The sequence below is a fragment of the Nyctereutes procyonoides genome, unplaced genomic scaffold, assembly GCF_905146905.1.
Source record: "Nyctereutes procyonoides isolate TBG_1078 unplaced genomic scaffold, NYPRO_anot_genome, whole genome shotgun sequence".
NCBI lineage: Eukaryota > Metazoa > Chordata > Mammalia > Carnivora > Canidae > Nyctereutes > Nyctereutes procyonoides.
This window is the reverse complement of record NW_026575121.1, coordinates 16,585,241-16,605,936: the sequence shown is the minus strand read 5'-3', so window position 1 is coordinate 16,605,936 and position 20,696 is coordinate 16,585,241.

Below are 20,696 nucleotides of genomic sequence, written 5' to 3'. Positions count from 1 at the left end.
CATATTAACCAAGTTTTTTAATTACATGAAAACATTAGACTTCAGCTAAGATGGAAAAAAAGTGTGAAGAATATTAAAGTCTACGTAGAACTACTCACTTAATCCCAGACTTTTAAAAAGCCTGAATATAGTAATAAAATGATCTCAAATCAGGTATAAAAATCTTTCACGTCAATCAAAAGCAATCTTATATATGGAGCTGACATAAAATCTGTGTATAACAAGGCATCTGACAGATGTTTGAGGAACTGCAGAAGATATTAAAATGCTATTTTTAGCAACTCTAAATTTAGTTTCAAAATGCATATTACAATCCAGAACAGCAATATATAAGAATTAATAAAATCAAAGGATATATACTATATTTCTGTTCTAAAATAGAGTGGATGAGGGAGGTGAAAATGAAAACAACAGAAAGCATCTATTCATTTTACCAATATAATTTTAACAGGATATTTCTTAATTTATTTTTTTCAAAGATTTCATTTATTTATCCATGAGAGACACACACACACACACAGAGAGAGGGGCAGAGACAGCAGCAGAGAGAGGAGCAGGCTCCACTCAAAGAGCCCGATGTGGGAGTTGATCCCAGATCCTGGGATCACGACCTGAGCCAAAGGCAGATGCTCAACTTCTGAGCCTCCCAGGTGTCTCTGTTTCTTAATTTAAAGCCATGTTGCATCATTGCAGTTTAACGAACAAAAAAATATTAACTTTATGTATAATAAAACTAGAGAATCTTGTAAGAAAATTAATTATATTTACATATAGTTATGAATAAAAATATTTTATACTTTCTTACCCATTTTCTATCATCAGTTTGTATCTACACAGTAATGGCCCCTTTAAGGTTATCAGGAATCTGAGAACAGAGCACTGTTGACAGGGATGGCTGCCACCACATTTCCAGATATCCGTAATGTCACTTTGGTCATTTATTTACAAGTTATCTGGAAAATTCTTTTTTTTTTTAAATCTGGAAAATTCTATTGTGGATTCTAACATGTTAATAGCCACACTGTGAGAAGCATTGGTGAGGATGAGAACAAAATTGGAAATTAAAGCACTTAAAACCCCCTTTGACTCACTTATCCCCATTAAGATGTTAATTTTTTTAAATCATCTGATCCCTGAAATTCTTCTCAATAATTATGATTGCCATGTAAACAGGAATCAGAAAGTAGAGGGAAAATTTTAACAAAATGAGTTTGCATAGATGATCTTTCAGGTTTTTTTTATTTTAAAGATTCTTTTGTTCACAGAATGCAAAAATATACATATGTCAAAATTAGTTTGGTAAATGGAAGCACCCTTGAAAAGGAAATAAAGCTGCCCAAAATGATTCCTTTGAAAGTTATGATATATCCCTTGAAGGTTAACATTGCAGTTAACTAAAAATATTAGTAACTAATTTTTACTAACATTTTATACTTAGGATTCAAAAATTCTAATCGGAAATAATCTAATACTTTCCTTGAGTTATTTATACTTATTGTCTTCAATTCATTTCCCCCTATTCTCTCTTGAACCTACTGTGATCATACTTCTGCCGTCATTACTCTACCACAGTGATTTCCTCATTCTAATTCCAGTGGTCAACTGTCAGGTCTTGGCTTATTTGACCTAGCCAGCAGCATCTAACATCCTTAAAATACAGGATTCTAAATTAGCTTTTAGAAACCTTCTTTCTCCTAGCCATTCATCCTCATTCTTTGTTGATTCCTTCTCATTTTCTCTAATTCTCAAACTTAGAATACTCAAAAGAACCTCTCCATCCTTCTTTTCTAATACTCTCATTCCTTTGGTGGTCATATCCAATCTTAAATTGAATTTTAAATACCAACGTTATGGCAGCAACTGCCAAATTTGTATCTCCAGGCTGTACTATCCAAATTCCTATTTATATTAATTCCATCTAGATTAGCATAACACACATCTCAAAATGAGCTCTTGATTTTCCCTCCAAAATTACTTCTCCCTCCATTTTCCCCACTTCAGTTAATGATAGTTCCATTTTTTGAGATGTTTGGGGCAAAATATAAGAGTCACTTTTGGGTCCTCTCTTTTTCTGTACAGAGTTGAGTCCATCAAATCCAAGGGACTCCCACCCTCAAAATCTGTCCAGAACTCTACCATTTACCACCTCCACTGCTGTCAATCTAGTCCAAGCACCATCCTTCTTGCCTAGATTATTACAATAGCCTCCAAGTCTCTCTCTCCAGCCTTACCCTTGCGCAGTCCCTTCTCAACAAGGAAACCACAATAATCCTAGCAAAACTCAAAGATGGAACATGGCATTACTCTGCTCAAAACTGCCCAATGGCTCCCATTTCATTTCAAATTAAAGCCAGATTCCTGTGACACCTAAAAGTTCTCACACGGTTTGCCTTTCCAAAATTCTTCTCAAAGAAGGACAAACATTATATGTTCTCATCCATTTGGGGAATATAAATAATAGTGAAAAGGATTTTAAGAAAAGGGAGAAGAAATGTGTGGGAAATATCAGAAGGGAGACAGAACATAAAGACTCCTAACTCTGGGAAATGAACTAGGGGTGGTGGAAGGGGAGGAGGGCGGGGGGTGGGGGCGAATGGGTGATGGGCACTGAGGGGGGCACTTGATGGGATTAGCACTGGGTGTTATTCTGTATGTTGGCAAATTGAACACCAATAAAAAATAAATTTATTATTAAAAAAAGAAAAATAATATAAATAAATAAAAAATAAATTAAAAAAATAAATAAAAGAACTGACTAGTTAAAAAAAAATTCTTCTCAAAATGATTTTTTGCTATTCTCCCAAACAGATCTGGAACTTTCTGGAGCATACTAGGCATGCTTCTGCCTCAGAGTTTTGCCTTTGCTGAGGCTTATACCCCAAATGTTCTTTCTTCAAACACCCACAGACCTCATTCCTTTCATTCCTTCTATCTTCCAAGAGATGCTTTTCATGACTCCATTATTTAAATTTACAATAACATCCTTAATTGTGTAATTTTCTCTATGCACCTATCAGTATTTTTCAAAAAACTTTACTCCTCTTCTTATTGGAATGTAAGCTATTTTTCAAAAAACTTTTTTACTCTCTTATCGGAATGTAAGCTTCAGGAGGGCAAAATTTTGTCTGTATTATCAATAATTATGATTCCAGAACATAGAAAAATGCCTAATAGACACTCAACAAATAATTCTGGGTGGATAAACATTTCTTTACCAGAAAATAAATAGTGTCCGCAAAGTAATTAGTTGTTTAACATGACAGATAACACATGTTGACAAAAAACAAAGGGAAAAAAAACAATTCAGGATTTTTAATCTTGTGGCAGAATAAAAGAGGCTAATCTATTCAAATCTCTGGAAAATTGACTTAAGATGTAAGTCTTAAGAAACAAAAAAAGAAAATGCTATGTTTCTACTTACTGGATGATTATATACAACAACATGCTAATTATAACCATATCATTAGGGAAAAAATAAGAGCTATATTATATAATGAAGGCAGTAAGAAGTTTAAAGCTATTTGCCAAACTTTTTTTAAAAATAGTTTCTATTGAGAAGCCCGGATGGCTCAGCAGTTTAGCGCCGCCTTCAGCCCAGGGCCTGATGCTGGAGACCCAGGATGGAGTTCCGCGTCGGGCTCCCTGCATGGACTTGCTTCTCCCTCTGCCTGTGTCTCTGCCTCTCTCTCTCTCTCTCTCTCTCTCTCTCTCTCTCTTTCTCTCTCTATCTGTGTGTGTGTGTGTATTTCTCATGAATAAATAAATGAAATCTTTTAAAAATACATAAATATAAATAAATAAAGTAGCTTCTACTTATGGGCAACCTAAATTTCAAATATGTTAAGAATGTCAATACTTCAGAAACTAATAATAGTAAATATCTCCTGTTGAGGATATCTACATTTTTCATGAGCTATATTAAAAGAACTTGTTAATGTCCCTGTTTGGAAATAAAGAACAAAATTAAATACATATCCATTCAGAGATAAAAATTTGAGACTTAGAGAAAGAAAAAAAATATTTGATCTTCAAGGTCAAAAACTAGCTGATGGCAAATCTGCTATCTTGTATATTCCTTCTATAGTCAACAATACTGTTCCTAAACTCTGTCTCTGTAATGTTTGGGCTTTTTTATTCATAATACAATCCATGTTAGCAATTTATTTCAGAAAGAAAAGCTCTCAAATTACTTTAGCAACATAAATGTCATGCATATAAAGATTAAACATACAGCATCTTTAATGCCTTAATACAACAGCTGTTATCCTCATTTTTAGCTGAAGTTCAGGCAAATAAAATATTATGTAAGAATTCAAGCGAAAGGACATGCTTTTAAAAAAATCTATAATATCTAAATTCAGATACTTAAATATAAGAGTGATTTGAGTTTCTTGGTTCATTATTTTATATCTCACACTCACCAGTGTTCCCCTCCCTAAAGTATAAACATTCACTATCTGGGGGTGATCATCTGAATTTTCCAGATAGTTTAGAAATAAAAGACCAAAGTGATCACTGAAAACCTAGAAAATCTAGAAATTTAGTAGCAGCATTTAGCATTTAGCATTTCTCTGTTCTGAGACTTCACAGAACTCTGAAGTAAACAGTAAAATTAAAAAAACTTTAAACCTCTCACTCCAATCTAAATCTAATATTTTACCTAAAGCTCAAAAAAGTATTATACAGATTAAATCAAAAAGGAAGTGAGAAATCTTCAGCATGGTAGAACCTTCTAGAACTGAATTTCCAGGTACTACACATCCAAGTTATTGCAAAATGAAAAGCTCATTAACTCTACTTGCACCTTACCATATGCTAAATTGTACTAGGAACTAGAAATACTTAGCCTTTACACTGAAGGAATGCAGTGTAGTAAGAAAGACGGGCATGAACAAATATTTATGATCAGTATGATTGAGGAATGTTATCACATTAGCCTGCAAAGGATACTCTCAGATTATGCAAGATAAACACCAAACCCAGACAGGAAAAGAGAAGGAACCTTAGGAGGAAGTCAGGTAGGAAACACTGACCAAATCATCCAGAAGAAAGAACAGAGAGGAAAGAAAATTTAGAGATGAGGATAAGAGAAAGAATAAAGCCATCACTTCTATAGCACCCAACATCGAAACCTGGAGTAATGCTTTGCTTCTTTTTATCCTTCCTACTTCATATTCTGGTTATTAAATTATGCTGATTCATTCTTCCTGTTTTTCTACTTCTTCTACATTACCTGGTCCAGAATTTACTAGAGGCTTCCAGCATGACTGCAAAAGCCCCCTAACTGGTCATTTGGTCTTAATCTGGATCCCCCAAATTATTTGGGGTCCTCACTTAGAAAGGGTCATCTTCTAAACTACTTGATGATAAAAAGAAAACACATATATAATAAATACATATTATATATGTGATATATCAATCTATATTATATGTATGGCATATACAATAAAATGTTAATTATCATATCACTGTGAAAAAATAGACTATGATTCTTAGGTAATTAAGACAGTGAAAAGTTTAAGGATACTTGCCAAATCTTCTTTTATAGCATTTTCTATTTACGAGCAACCCAGATTTCAAATATGTTAAGAATATAAATACTTCTTCCTAAAACTGATAATGATAACAAATATATATTTAGTGTAAAACTTAAACTTCCAAAAGAGAAGAGCAAGGCTTGCCAATAGGTTGACTTCACCCAAACTATTCAGCTTTCTTTCATAGTTAACTCCCAAGATCTTGCACTGATCTATGATTATTTTCTCCCTCTCCACAACATGTCCATAGCTGCTACTTGGATTTCTTCCAGACTGTTCCTATACACACATAACAGCACACATATACATATATATATATATGTGTGTATGTATATATATATATACACACACACCCATACACATTCCACTCTATTTTTGTTCAAACATTAAGCATTTTTCAAGGTCTACTTCAATTTTCAGTTTTTCCAGGTTGTTTTTCCAGCTTTTCTAGTTCATTCCAATTCATTTTGCAAATCTAACTCCCAGGACATTTATAATCGACTCATTCCAATTTTGCCTCTCATTCATTCAATCCAGAAATATTTATCAAATACGCACAATGCGTAAGGCACTTTGTTAAGTGCTACAGTTACAGAAATAAACACAGTAAGCATGATTCCTGCGTTCATGGAGTTAAAATTCTTAATTTAAGATTGATGCCATGCTGTGTCTGCAGTATTCTCCTAAATATGATGTTTTACATAAACAGTCACTTCATATATATTCTAGATCCCTATACATAAAAATTCATGAAACAGTTATTTTGTATTCTCTATAATAGTTCTTAGGCAGTATCCATAAAAGGCAGGTAGGTTCAAAAGAAAAAAGAAAGTACACGGAGCTAAATTTAAGATGAAATAATTTTCTCTTTATTCCTACTTCTTTATACTTCAAGAAAGATTAACAATAGAAAAGGATACATTTGAATTCCAGGATTCAAAACAGCATTTTTCATAGATCTCTATTTAAACTTAAAAATAAAGGACTTAAAAGGCTAATGTGTCCAATAGATGGCCGTTTCTCTCTAGAGAATATAATCCTTCATAGGCTTTCCAAAATTTTATTAATATGCCTCTTTGGGGAACTTGCCTGACACTTTTTCTTTCTGCAATCTAATCAAAAGACTTTCTAATGCATCCTCCTTGCAATTGAATTTTCTTAAAAATAATTCAGAACTAATCAAACTAAATAAGTAAATTTTACTGTGTATAGAACAAGGGTATCTTTAAATAAATGATAACATATGTCTTCAAGTGTTATTTTTACAATAGCTTTAGGAACTATGACTAGAATTGACATAAACATGTTATATGCCATGGGTTAGAGGTATGAAAAATGTTAGATAATCTTCACCAATACTCTAGCCCATCAATCAGGCAAAGCTAGGTTTCAACTATTGTTCCGTGATGGGTTTTGTCCTGCCTTGACCCTATACTTTCAAACCTGCCTTCTCCTAAATCATAGTTTAAATAAAGCATAAAATAATGTTCATGGCCTTGGGCAAATACTTCAAAATAGTGATATTATTTGGTCCAATATACTAATTCCTTGTCAACTGTATAGAAAAGGAGGGAACATTAAGACAGTGTTGGAATATGGTAGCTTTTGGGTATTGAAACAATGATACCTTTAGGTGTTGAAATACACATGCACACACATATTCCCATTCAAAGGAGGAAATAAATGTTGAAAACCACATACAGAGTATTACTTTAGTAAGCCCCTCATACATAATAAGCTCATTTATTTCCCATGTAATAATTATCAGTGCTCTCTTATTCTCTAAGCCACAATAAACTTAAAATATACTTATTTTTAAAAAGAATAACCCTCTCAAGCCTCAGTATTCATATTTTACTATGAAGGCACATGTACCTTTTTAATTTTCCCCTCTTATTATCAGATTCATGGGACTATCTCAGACCTGCTGATCTGACACCTTTAGGACTCTGAGGAGCCTGATTTTTTGTGTTTGTCCTTCTCTTAAACACAAGTAAGCCCATTTCTAAGAGAATGAGCAAATTAATTGGTTTTGGCCTCCTTGTAACTAGAACTTAAACATTTTTCCAACATGATTCTTCTTCCATGTCTGATTATCTTTTCTTCCCTATGTTATTTATCTAGGGCTCTTCACTAGTATTCCTACAGTAAACCACATATGTTATAGCATTTCATAAGGCTCTAGAATGTAGTAAGGAAAACACTGTAAGAGGAAATAGTAATCTCAGAACAAAGTATCAAAAGAAAATAAAGCATAAATTCAAGATTATCCTAATATACAGGGTTTCAGTATTATTTGTGTATTAAATCACCTGGAAATATCTTTGAAATCCATACCCAGATCACAGCCCAGAATGGTTATACAAGTTTCCAAAGGATTCCATTACCCAGGGTTGACAATGACTAACCCAAACAAGGAGATAACAACCATACACGGAGATTTGAAGGAATTTAGTTCCTTATTGAAATGAGAGAGCAGCTAAATGGGAAAGCCATGGGATATGCCAACTTTCTTCAGTTAGCACGAAGATCTGGGAAGCAGAGAAAGAAGACTGCATTACGCAAAATTACGAAAGATGAGTGTTATGGGTTGAATTATGTCCCCCTCAAAAGATGTGTTCAAGTCCTAACCCTCATTACCACAGAATGTGACCTTACTTTGTAACAGAGTGCCTATTGAGGGAATCAAGTCAAAATGAGGCTATTAGGTTGGGCCCTGACCCAAAATGACTGTTATCCTTATAAATAAGGGGAAATTTGGACACAAAGACACATATGTACAGAGAGAAAACAATGTGAAGAAACAGGGAGAAGACAGCAAGGTGACTGTGTGGCTCATCTACAAGCCAAGGAACACTGAGGATTGCCAGCAATCTCTCACAGCTAGAAGAGGCAAGGAAAGACTCTTCCCTAAAGCAGTCAGAGAGAACATGGTCCTGTTTTGTTTTCATATTTCAAGTCTCCAAAACTGTGAAACCATCAATTTCTATAGTTTTAATCTACACAGTGTTTGGTATTTTATAATAGCAGCCCTGGGAAACCAGTACAGTTGGGACTGGGAATTACAGTGTTCTGGGAAAACTATCCAAAGTGTAAGGGAAATACAAAGTAATATTAAAGACTTCAGTCTCAAAAAAAAAAAAAAAAAAAAGGACTTCCGTCTCTAAATAGTTAGAATTGGTTGGCACAATGTTTATCAGTGACTGACAATTAGTGATACATTTTCCTTTTATTCAGAATTGTCTCATTATTACTAATATATGACAATGTACAATAGCTGGTAAGACCAGCTATTTTTCCTTTTATTTTTTTTTAATTTTTATTTATTTATGATAGTCATAGAGAGAGAGAGAGAGAGAGAGAGAGGCGCAAAGACACAGGCAGAGGGAGAAGCAGGCTCCACGCACTGGGAGCCCGACGTGGGATTCAATCCCGGGTCTCCAGGATCACGCCCTGGGCCAAAGGCAGGCGCCAAACCGCTGCGCCACCCAGGGATCCCTATTTTTCCTTTTAAAATGTTTTTTTCCCGCTATTAATTAGATCAGCATGTGCTTTTCTGAGATAGTTTAAAACACCAAAACAATTGTTTTCTATAGGATGTTTTTCACAGTAGACACAGTAGACACACACCACTTCATTCACCAGAAGCATCTTCAATATTTTTGCAGCAAACTCAAACATTTCCATTTTATTACAGACGGAAAATAACTATTTTGAAAAGAGTCAGTAACAAAACCTAAGTACTGACAGTATAAATGTGAATGATAAAGATAAAATCCAGCAATAGTTGGTTCTTAGATGGACTACTGAATTTTACTTCTATTACTGTGATATAAACGTATCTGAGTTTATATGTATGTGTAAACATGTTACATGCAGTACATATATATATACTATGCGTATTACAATATTTTTCTCTAATTTCCCATTTAAAACATTAAAAATTAAATACCTTGAGCTATAAAAATGAATCTAAAAATTAAAATCCAAAGGGATAAAAAGATTGTCATCCTATGTAATTAATTAACTCTTGCTTTACTTAAATACTAATTTATACTCCTAACCTCCCATGAGAGTTCAGAGTAACACATCCATTATTCTCAGCTTGGACAGAACACCATTACTGATTTTATTACTTCCCTAAGAGGGTTGGAAAAGCTCACTGATAACCTTCTGCCAAATCCTATGGAATTTATAGCTCATACCACAACACTGATATTTACAGTATTCTGTATCTTGTATGTACAACCCAGGAGAGCAAGAGTCTAATGGATGTGCCCAGAAGAGAATGTTAACAGCATGTAGAGGGAAAAGCGCTAAATCAACATGCGTCAAGAGGTCTGTATCAGAAATCAAAATCTGCCGCTCTTAAGCTACTCAATTTTAGACATAGCACAACTTTTCTGAGCCTTTTCTGGTGATTAAAACTATTAGTGGAGTAATCAATAGCTATAAAAAATTAGCAACTGACACTTTCTCTTACTTTGCCTACTTTTTAAATGTCAGAGATTCTCATATGTCTATTGTGATCCCATTTTCTTTTTACTCAACACACTCTGTCTATACAATTATATGTATTGCCAAAGCTTGTATTGTCCCCTCTAAGGTTTGATATCCAAATTTGTTGATTAAATATATCAATTAGTGAGAAAAAAAAAGAACTACATTGGCAACACAGATCTCTCTCTTCAGAGTCAGACTCGTGCACCTAACTTCCAGTCACACAATCCTCACTTGGCTGTCTCAGAGATAGCCAAACTCACAATGAGCATCTACTCCCCAACCATACTTCTATTCTCATGTTCTCAATCTTTCTCACTGACCCCTTGTGGAATGACCAATCCCTGGATAGACTAGATCCATAAGTGAACTCTTTCTACGGATCTGTATATATGTGGGCATTTGAGCTCTCCTGAAGACAATGACATTAATATCACAATAATTTAATCATGTCCATTCTCAGCCCATCAGCTCACTCTAGCATATACTTTCTTCTAAGGGATGTCAATGGGTTCCCATGTCAATATGTTTGAAAAACACCAATATACAAGGTTCAACAAGTTTCTCTACTGGGGGAATTCTTGATTTTTAATAAGTTAATGAGCACTGTGAATGTACAAGGGTATAGGGAGTTGTAATGTGCAGCATTCATAAGTTTATTTGTTCATCCAATCCTTCCCCATTGGACATCTCACAGAGAAAATGCTTGTAAAAGTATATTTTGATTAGCTCTGATGTGGCAGATCCAAGATATTCCAGATGTTATCAAAACCAGTCCCTCCATCTTGGACAGAGCTCAACCTCATAGGGCCTCACTTCACCTTCACCTTGAGGAATGGTCTGAACTACAGAAGACTAATTTACTTTACATTAAAATAGCTGCTAAGAGCTTCTTGTCAAACCAACTGAACCCAATTATTTTCTTTTTAATTCTGTAAGGTATCATTATCTTTATTTTACAAAGAAGCAAACAGGGTCCAGAGAGACCAAACATTTGCTCAATAAAATAGCTATAAACCAATCAAGTTAAGGATTTAAATTTTGTCACATAATAACCAGGCCAATATTCTCTCCCTTGTATTAAAATTCTATGATTTACGATTGTTAGTATGGAAGAAAAAGAGGTGAATGACACACCCTGGGAAAGAGTTCTTGTTTATAGTGAGTAATGTTAGTTTAAATTAGTAAGTAGAAATTAACAGAAACTTCCAAAGATAACAGTTTTCTTCCTACAGTTTTAAACATGCATAAGATTAACAAGCAAATTTTTAAATTACACTTCTATGGCTACATTAGAGCAATTTTTTAAGACTTTATTTATTTATTCATGAGAGACACAGAGAGAGGCAGAGACATAGGCAGAGGGTGGAGAAGCAGGCTCCATGCAGGAGCCCAATGCGGGACTCGATCTCAGAACTCCAGGATCACGTCCTGAGCTGAAGGCTCAACTGCTGAGCCACCTAGGCATCCCTACATTAGAACAATTTAGAATAAAAGCATCAACTATTTACGCAGTCTTTTGAGTTTATGAAGAACTCTTCCCTTAGAGTCTTTTTACATTACTAATTTTTTAAAGAAACTTTTATGTCATGGAGTCATTTCAACCCTGACTATTCTGTGCCATAATAATGAGGATGATAATAGCTAACATGTGTCTAGGATTTACAATGTGTCATGTACTGTAGCGGAAGCTTCACAAAGCATTATCCTACTTACTGCTCACAACCAACATCTGAAATAAGCAGTTATTATTATCCCCAAGGAGGACAGTGAGTCTTATAGGAGCTATAAAACCTTCCCCAAGCCATGAGCTAGTAGACAGAGCTGGGTTCAAACCTCTGACCATCTGGCTAAGAGAAACCAATTCTTAAGGAACATATTGCAGTGTCTTCTGAGTAAAATAATGACTTAATCTATTTAAGATATAGCATTAGAAATTTAAGAATACCTGAGGCTGGAGCTTGTTACATACTGTGAATAGTAATGACTCTGGCAAGACATTTTAAATTGAATAGATCTGTGCACTTTTAGAAACAGGTTAAACAAAATTCTTCTGAAAGTTCTCCCCCCAAATGAACAATGTCAGGAGCATACTATCTGTCTGGTGACAGTAAAGAAGACATTACAAAACCCCCTCACCCAACAGGAAAATGTCTTATTGTGACTTGAGAGCTCCCATCCAAAATTAGTCTGGACTTCCTGGCCAAAGAGAGAAAGGGAGTAAATATAAGATGATCTTAAATCTACAGTACTGCCTCTGGGATTAGAGCTACATGTAATACACCTGTCTCCCTTGTACTCCTCTGGCCAAGGCGTATATAGATTATAGCACAAAATTCCTCCAAATTCTGCTATTCTATGATTCTACTAGGTAAGTAAACTACTCCCTAGGTGTGAGGTAACAACTCTTCTAGGAGACACATTCCTGTTTCAGGTTCCCAAATTGCCAATTAGTGTACTAGAGATGAAGTATAATACTCTGAAAGAGTTAGTGTTCCAAAGAGCCAACAAGGTGTTTCTCATTCACCTTGAGGGCTGGGTGGTGGAAGTTACCTGTCTAAGAACCAGTACAACATTTTTGAAATATGTATCCTGAGAGTAAAGTTGGGTTCACTCACCTTTGTCTAAATCTGCAGCAAACCTACACATGAAAAATGAAATAAACCACTCTGTGTTTATAAGGGAGTGACATTATCTGAAGCAAACTAATTGGAAAACTTATTTTTTCTGGAAATTCTCTGAAGATATCATTTATTAAATAAATTTGTGTCCTGGGGTATTATATATGAGGCTCTCCAAACACTGAACTGTTAATTCACAGCCTTATCCCCGTAAATCCACTCATCTTTTTTCTCATATTTTACTCTCTTTTATCTTATAATGAAATGTGAAGCTGTGGTGGTTACATGTACCACACAATACCTGGTAGTCCTGGGCCCATCCACTGACTGACTTAGGTTTCTCTCTAGTTGATACTACTTGTCATTCCCATGTAAGTGGGACCTTGTTCCTGGGTTTGGTTTCTTGCCCCTACTCTTATTTGACTTCACCTCTAGAGGACCCCCCCCCTTTGTATGTCATCCCTAATTATACATACAGGTAAAGGGCACTTTTAAACTTAATTTCGAGATGAGAGGATTTCAAGTACAACTATTAAAAGACATGGTAATTGCAATATCTAAGTTTTCAGCTTATTCAATTTTTAAGACCCTCAGTTACTTGCTGTCAAGGTTATTAGAATACAGGCCATAAAAGTATCAAATGATTTCACCAAGCTCTGCTTGCTGATTATTTGCAAATATTTGTTGATGAATATCTATGCTTAAGAAGGATATGGACCTTCTCACCTCATTTCTCGGGATAAAATGAAGATACATACTAATACACAAAATTTCGATATTTTATGTTCAGTACCATGAAGGAGGAAATCAAAGTGTCAAGGATGCACAGGTAAGGGGTCCTTGCTCTTCTCCTTCCTGATCTACGTTTGATTGGCCCTCATGAGTATTAATTAAATGCAGTAACTGTGAGCTGGAACAATATTAAATGTAGTGAGTTACAGTCTGTCTAAAGCACTTAACATATATTACTTCATTTAATCACTCCAACAACCCAGTGAAGCTACTATTACTAAACCCTTTAACAAATGAAAGACCTATGACAAGAAAGTTTACCTAACTTGCACAAGAACCCACAGTTACTAAGTGGTAGAGACAATATTCCATTCTGAGTAGTCAGGTTCTAGAGCTCACATGCTTAATCACTCCACTCAACTGTCTATACCTTTACCATTAGAGTATTCTCTGAACTATTCCAATTATCTACCAAATGCATCCATCTGTCCAGCCAACAAGCATTTATTAGAGACTTACCAGGTATAAGACATTGTAAGGTCATTAAAAAGATACCTTACAAAGATAGTGTCTCTGCCCTCTAAGAAATTTAAAGTCAAGGTTGGGAAACAACCTAGAAAGCAAGGTCAATCCAGTTCTATCAGAGACAAGACCTAACTACCCCCAACCTTGGGAGTAGACAAGAGCATTTTCTCTCCATATCCAATCTTTTCTACACCTTAAGTTAGTCAGTGAAGTATCTTAGGGAAGACAGAAGAACATGTCCATGAGCATGAATACAGTCTGATGTACTCTTGAAAAGCAATGAGCTGGCAGCTTGCAGAGCCCGATTGTGCTAAAAGTGGAATGGGAAGTTAAATGAGGTAGGATGGGAGAGGAAAGCATATGTAACATCATAAAAGTATGCCTTTTACTCTGAGCAAACAGGGAACCACTGAAGGATTGACAAAATTTCATCAAAAGAGTGGCACACCAGAATGATGCTTTAGGAAAGAAATTTTGACTATATTTCACTTCCCATCTTTTTAATATCACTATTAACCAAGTTCTCTATATGAACATAGAAAAGAGTGAAACTTTCTCCCTCTTTCCCCTATTAAGTCTACAGAGTCTTACCAGTGATTCAGAATAATTGCCCTTGAGAAGGGTATTTCCTCAAAATCCTTGTGATAATGTATGCTAAATTCTTGCCCCCAAACTCCTTTGCTTGTCTTTTTCCTTTGGCTTCACAAAGCAGAAATACAACACAAAAATGAGTAGAATGAGAAAACTGCTGCCTTGGATGTGATGAATGGCAGCATTATTATGTTTAATGCTGTTCTCCTGGAATGGTTTGCTTTTTAGAAAAACATTATTAAAGAGCTGATAAAACATGCCAAAAGTCAAAGCATATTAATTTAATTCAGTTCAACCACGTAACAACTGTACACAATTCAAACTTTTAATGGCCTTACTACTTCACCCCTTGACATTCCTTCTGCCTTCAATTTTAAAACACAAACTCCTACACATTCTTTCAGTTTCAGAAACCACTCTTCTACTGTCTTAGTGACTATAATTTTTTTGTATTTTGCTTTTCTGTATGAGCCATGTAGACAAAAAAGTATATCAAGTACATATATATATATATTTGTTTACATCTTAGTAAAAGCTATAAAACAAATACCAGTGTATCCATCATCCAGAACAATATATAAAAAAATGAAACACAGCCTTGAAGCCCCTCTTATACTTCTTCCTACATCCCTCTCCCTCTACCCAGGAGTAGCTACTATTCTAATATTTTTGTTAATTTCTCTTTTCTGTATGGCTATAGCATTTATGTTGGAATCCTACTAAATAATAGAGCTTAGTTTTGATCATTTTGAACTTTGTATAAAAAAATGAAAACAGATTAAGAGTCTGCCATACAGGGCAGCCCAGGTGGCTCAGCGGTTTAGCGCTGCCTTCAGCCCAGGGTGTGATCCTGGAGACCGAGGATCAAGTCCCACGTCGGGCTCCCTGCATGGAGCCTGCTTCTCCCTCTGCCTGTGTCTCTGCCTCTCTCTCTCTCTCTCTCTCTCTCTCTCTCTCTCTCTCTCTGTGTGTGTGTGTGTGTGTGTTTCTCATGAATGAATAAATAACATCTTAAAAAAAAAAAAAGAGTCTGCCATAACATACAGCTCTCCCCAATCAAGCAACAGGGCTCCTATGAAACTTTAGGGCATCTTCCCTCAGCTGTCCAGCAAAACCCAAGAGAGAAAAGGGGTTATCTTAAAGCAATTTGTGGTATAGCTTTTGTCAAATGAAGTGAACCCCATGGAAGTATACAAAACACCTAGAAAGTTCTTAAGAGTGATTAATGAAGCAACACGTCAGGTTTGGCCTGGGGAGGATAGACAGTATAGAATCGGGAAAGGCCATTAGATCTCTAGAATTTTATTGCCTGTTAGTAAAACTGAAAGGTATAAAAGGATGAAAGGGATGTTCAGGCACATATTTGCCACCTATTATGACAAATGAAATACAGAGATGGAAACAAGAGCCCAAATTGTAGAGGGCTCTTCCTTTTCCTCTCTCCATCTCTGGTTGTCTCTCTCTCTCCCAGTCTGTCTCTCAAATTGCCTACAGAGTAACCAATGTGTTGGAAACCAAGACCTGCCAATAATCAAAGGAATGAGTTTGGAAACAGATCAACCCCTCCAATTTGAACCTTAAGATGAGATCACCACCCCAGCCAACAGCTTAACTGAAACCTAACAGGAGACCCTAACACCCAACTAAGCTTCCCACATAATATTCCTGATCTACAGAAACTAAAAGATACTAAATGTTTATTTTAGGTTGTTAGATTTTGAGCAATTTGTAATGAAGAAACAAATACCCAGATCCTCAGACAATTATGTTCTTAGTTTTCAGATTCCAAAGTCTGGATTGTTTATCAGACAAGACCAATAATTCTATAAGACTAACTCCAAAATTTCTTGGCCAGTAGGGCTATATAATAAGACTTTATACAAAAACTGGTATCCTTAGTTAAAGAAAAGGGATTACGGCAGTAATAATAAAGTGATAATTATAATAGTGCCTTATATTTATACAGGGTTTTAGAGTTTACAGGGCAATTTCACATAAATGACTTATTTTTATTCTCAGAAATAACTCTATGAATTTGATTACTGTAATTTTAATTCTAAGGATGAATAAAGTGGAAAGCAGAAAAGTTGAGAGGCTGAAGCTCATCCTCTAATAAAGAGCAAAATAGGCCTTAAACTTATGCCTTTTGATTGTATAATCCACCCTTACCATGTCTCTGAAATCTTTCTCATTTGGTCTAAGTGTGGAGTAGTCTGTGGTTATAGAGACTTAAAAGAATAATTCTAAAATGCCAGATGTCTCTTGATATAAATGACAACTAAAACATCTCTGATAATGCACTAGCTTACTTAGGTTAAAATAGCTGATAACTAAAACGGTTCTATTGCATAACAAAATTATCAGGCTTTTATTAACAAACCAAATCATTATTACATGAGAACTTTATTTTGCCATCAATAGTCTTCATATAAAAGAAAGCAATTTCACATTCAGAGCCATGATGTTTCATCTCAGGCTACAAAATTGGAGGTGTCTAAAGATATGATGAAGATCCAATCACATCCTCTCTCATTTTTTGCCACTACAGGCATTCTAAAATATTCAGGGCTCCAATTTCCCTCAACTTGCAGAAGGCATTGAAAGTAATTTCCTGTAAAGAAAGAGCACGTGGCAGGTCATCTCTATCACATACAGCAAAATAACATAGCATTCCAATCACAAGTTAAAAGGGACCTAAGAGATCCTGTGGGTTTTGTGTAGGAAGGGCCTGAAAAATACTCAAGAAAACACACCTCAAGACATAAAAAAAAAAAAAAAAAAAACCTCAACACTTTCTTTGAGTATTTTCAAACTAAAGATATCTGCATAAAAACAGAATCTGCATTTTTAAGACTTGATCTGTTCCTCATTCTTCTTAGCTCAAAATTATAATATTCTGTTTACAACATCATAATCCTCGTGGAACAAAATCTGATGTCTTAAAGGATAATTATGATTTCAAATGAGCAGTAAGTACAGGCAGCAAATAAACTTTCAAGAAAAAAAGCTTTGTTTACAAAGAATTTCACAGGTTTGATACTATAGTCAACATTTTGCACTTTTTTTTTTTTTTTAGCAGATACTCAATACAGTTTACACTTCTAAAGGCAATATGCAATGTCTGTGGCTCCTGGGTGGCACAGTTAAGCGTCCGACTTTTGGTTTTTGCTCAGGTCATGATCTCAGGGTAGTGAGATGGAGCCCCATTTTGAGGTCTACGCTCATTACAAAGTCTGCTTAAGTTTCTCTTTCTCCCCTGTTCTCACTCTCTCTCAAATAAATAAGTAAATCTTTAAAAATAAATAAATGAACAATGTAATGTCTAAATGAATATTAGATTTTAGCATCTTGGAAGAGCCTTGATCCTTGTTATTCTAACAAAATTATTATTCTCTTTCACAACTGAAAAGAAATATTTCTTTAATTCTTATCAAAAAGAAGTCTGCTGAAGATCTCTTCTCTTTGGACTGTTGAAAGGGTCATACATTTAGCTGATTGCTGTTTTGAACATATAGGTTAGACCACATTTTTCTGCATGTCTTTGTGAAACATGTATCGAAGCATGTCAGTATCTCTTAAACTCCAATATTTCTCCTACCACTCTCAAGACAAAGTCTGAATTATTCTGCATGACAGCATATGAACATCTTCAGATTTGATCCCTGAATATCTAGCATTGTCTTTCAACACTGCCCTCCTCCTTCTCCAATTCCCTTTCCTATCCACACACTGACTTACAGCTTTTTAACACTGCAAGCTCTGTCACATCTTCAAGAGCTTTTAATGTTTATTGCTTGAGAAATTATTCTTTCCCTAGCCTCAATTTGGTCACCTGGCAAACACTCTAAAACTTAGTGCAAATGCCAACTTTTTCCTGAATTACCTCTTGATTATCAGGCAAAGTATGTTACTCTCCCTCCTAGATTCCCAGACTTTATGCAGTGATAGTATTCAAGAAACTGGGTTTTAATTATTTGTTTCTCTCCTTACCTCTCCCTACTAGAAAGTGAGTTTCTTGAGGTCTGTGTCTCTAAGACAACAAATAGAAGAAATGTGTTTATTAATTGAATAAAGGAAAGAAGAAAGGAAAGATGAAATGTCTGACTTCATGTTGGAATACGTCTAATTAATCCTACGTAGAGATCAGACTTATGACCCAAATTCTGATATAAAGGTAAGGAAGAAATGACACTTCATGATTTTGTATATTTCCTTATATAACTATTAAAATGAGGACTTAATATATCTCATAAAAAAAGAGTATGTAAAGTTCCTCAAAGAGGACAGACATTATCATAGCGAACATTTAATGAGCTCATTATATGCATCAAGTATGATCAGAATTATCCCATTTGATTGTTAAAGAAACTTTACAAGGTAGGTTGGTTATCATTAGTCCTATTTCCCAGGTAATGAAACTGATGCATGAAATAAAGGTTACAACTAATAATTAGGGAGGAACTAGGAATAGATCCTCTGTTCATCTTGAGCCCAAGTTCTCACTGCTACACTGCAAGTCACCAGATAAGTTAGAAAACAAAAGGCATTGTCTATAGTTTATGTCTATAGTTTATGTATCACAAAAATGGTTTCATGAATATTGCATTACAAAAGTGACAAGGTAAAATTTCCCCAAACATGGACTATTAAAGCTACATATTTTTTTTGATTAATTAGATCCACAAGAAACAGCAGGCAGCAAGCTAGGACCTCACTTACACTGTTGATTACAATGTTACCTAAAACAAGCCCACCTGTCCCTACATATTCCAGGAAAAAACATGTATCACATTATTTGCTATTTAGTCAAGGTCATAGGATTCTTGGATAAAATGCTGAGTTCATTTTCATGAAATTTTTTAGATATTTAGAATCACATAAATATAAACTGTAATTCTTATTAGCAGCAATATTATTTTGTCTTGTAAAAGAAAATGTTTGCTACTTTAACAGGAGTTTGATCCCAAAGATTACTTTCCTACAATTCCACTCAGGTGAATATTTCTTCTAAATGACTTGCACACAGACAAACCTTCTAAAGTTCAGCTCAAATTTATGCATCTCTGACATATATAAACAGACACAATAGCTGCCATTAGATGACAACCTTAAACATCACTCAGAAATTCCCTGCACACAAATATCCTCCAGGCAGATAAATGGCTTTTGCAGAATTTCTTTTCCAGCAGGAAAACTGCAGAGCTTATTCTGCCCCTTATGCTCATAGTGTATAAGTGTGAAGGAAATCATAAACATTATCTACCCTGGTGGTCCTCAAAGTGTGGTCTCCATGTTAGGAGCAATAGCATGGCTTGAGAACCTATTGGAAACCTTAATTCTTGGCCTTCCCCAAACCTACTGAATCAGAAACTAGGGAGTGAGAACCATTAATCTGTTTTAACAAGTTCTCCAGGTAAATGATACATGCCTAAGTTCTAGAACAACTGAATTACCCCCTGCTCTTGTTTCTCAGGTAAGGAAACAGAGTCCTTGGGTTCTTAATTAGCCAAATTAATCAGACCTAAACATAATAATTTCTTGTACAAAAGCCAGTAAACTCTCCTATTCCTGATTTCCCCCTCACTGATTACCATAGTAGTCAAGCCTCTAAGCCACAACACAGAGAAGCCATTGCTAGTTTTCTGATCCCAATGAATTTAAAGCTTTAGGGTCTGAACATACAAATGGAAAACACAACCAATAAGCACTTCATTCTTCAATTAAAAGTAGAGAGCTGCTTCACTACAAATTTACAATTCTGATAATCGGGGCAGCCTGGGTGGCTGAGCGGTTTAGCACCACCCTCAGCCCAGGGCCTGATCCTGGAGACCTGGGACGGAGTCCCACGTCAGGCTCCCTGCATGGAGCCTGTTTCTCCCTCTGCCTGTATCTTTTGTGCCTGTGTGTGTGTGTGTGTGTGTGTGTGTGTGTGTGTGTCTCATGAGTAAATAAATAAAACCTTAAAAAAAAAAACAATTCTGATAATTGCCCCAGAAATCATGGCTTTATTGATTTATTCAAAATGAATCTATTTTGACTTCCATATAGAGCCCCAAGGAAAGATACAACTTCCCTTCTTAAAACAACCCTTAAATTTCACCATTTTCACTTGACACAACCCATCCAGAAGACCCATATACAATGAAAATACAAAAGATACAAACATCACTAGCATCATCACCACCACCAC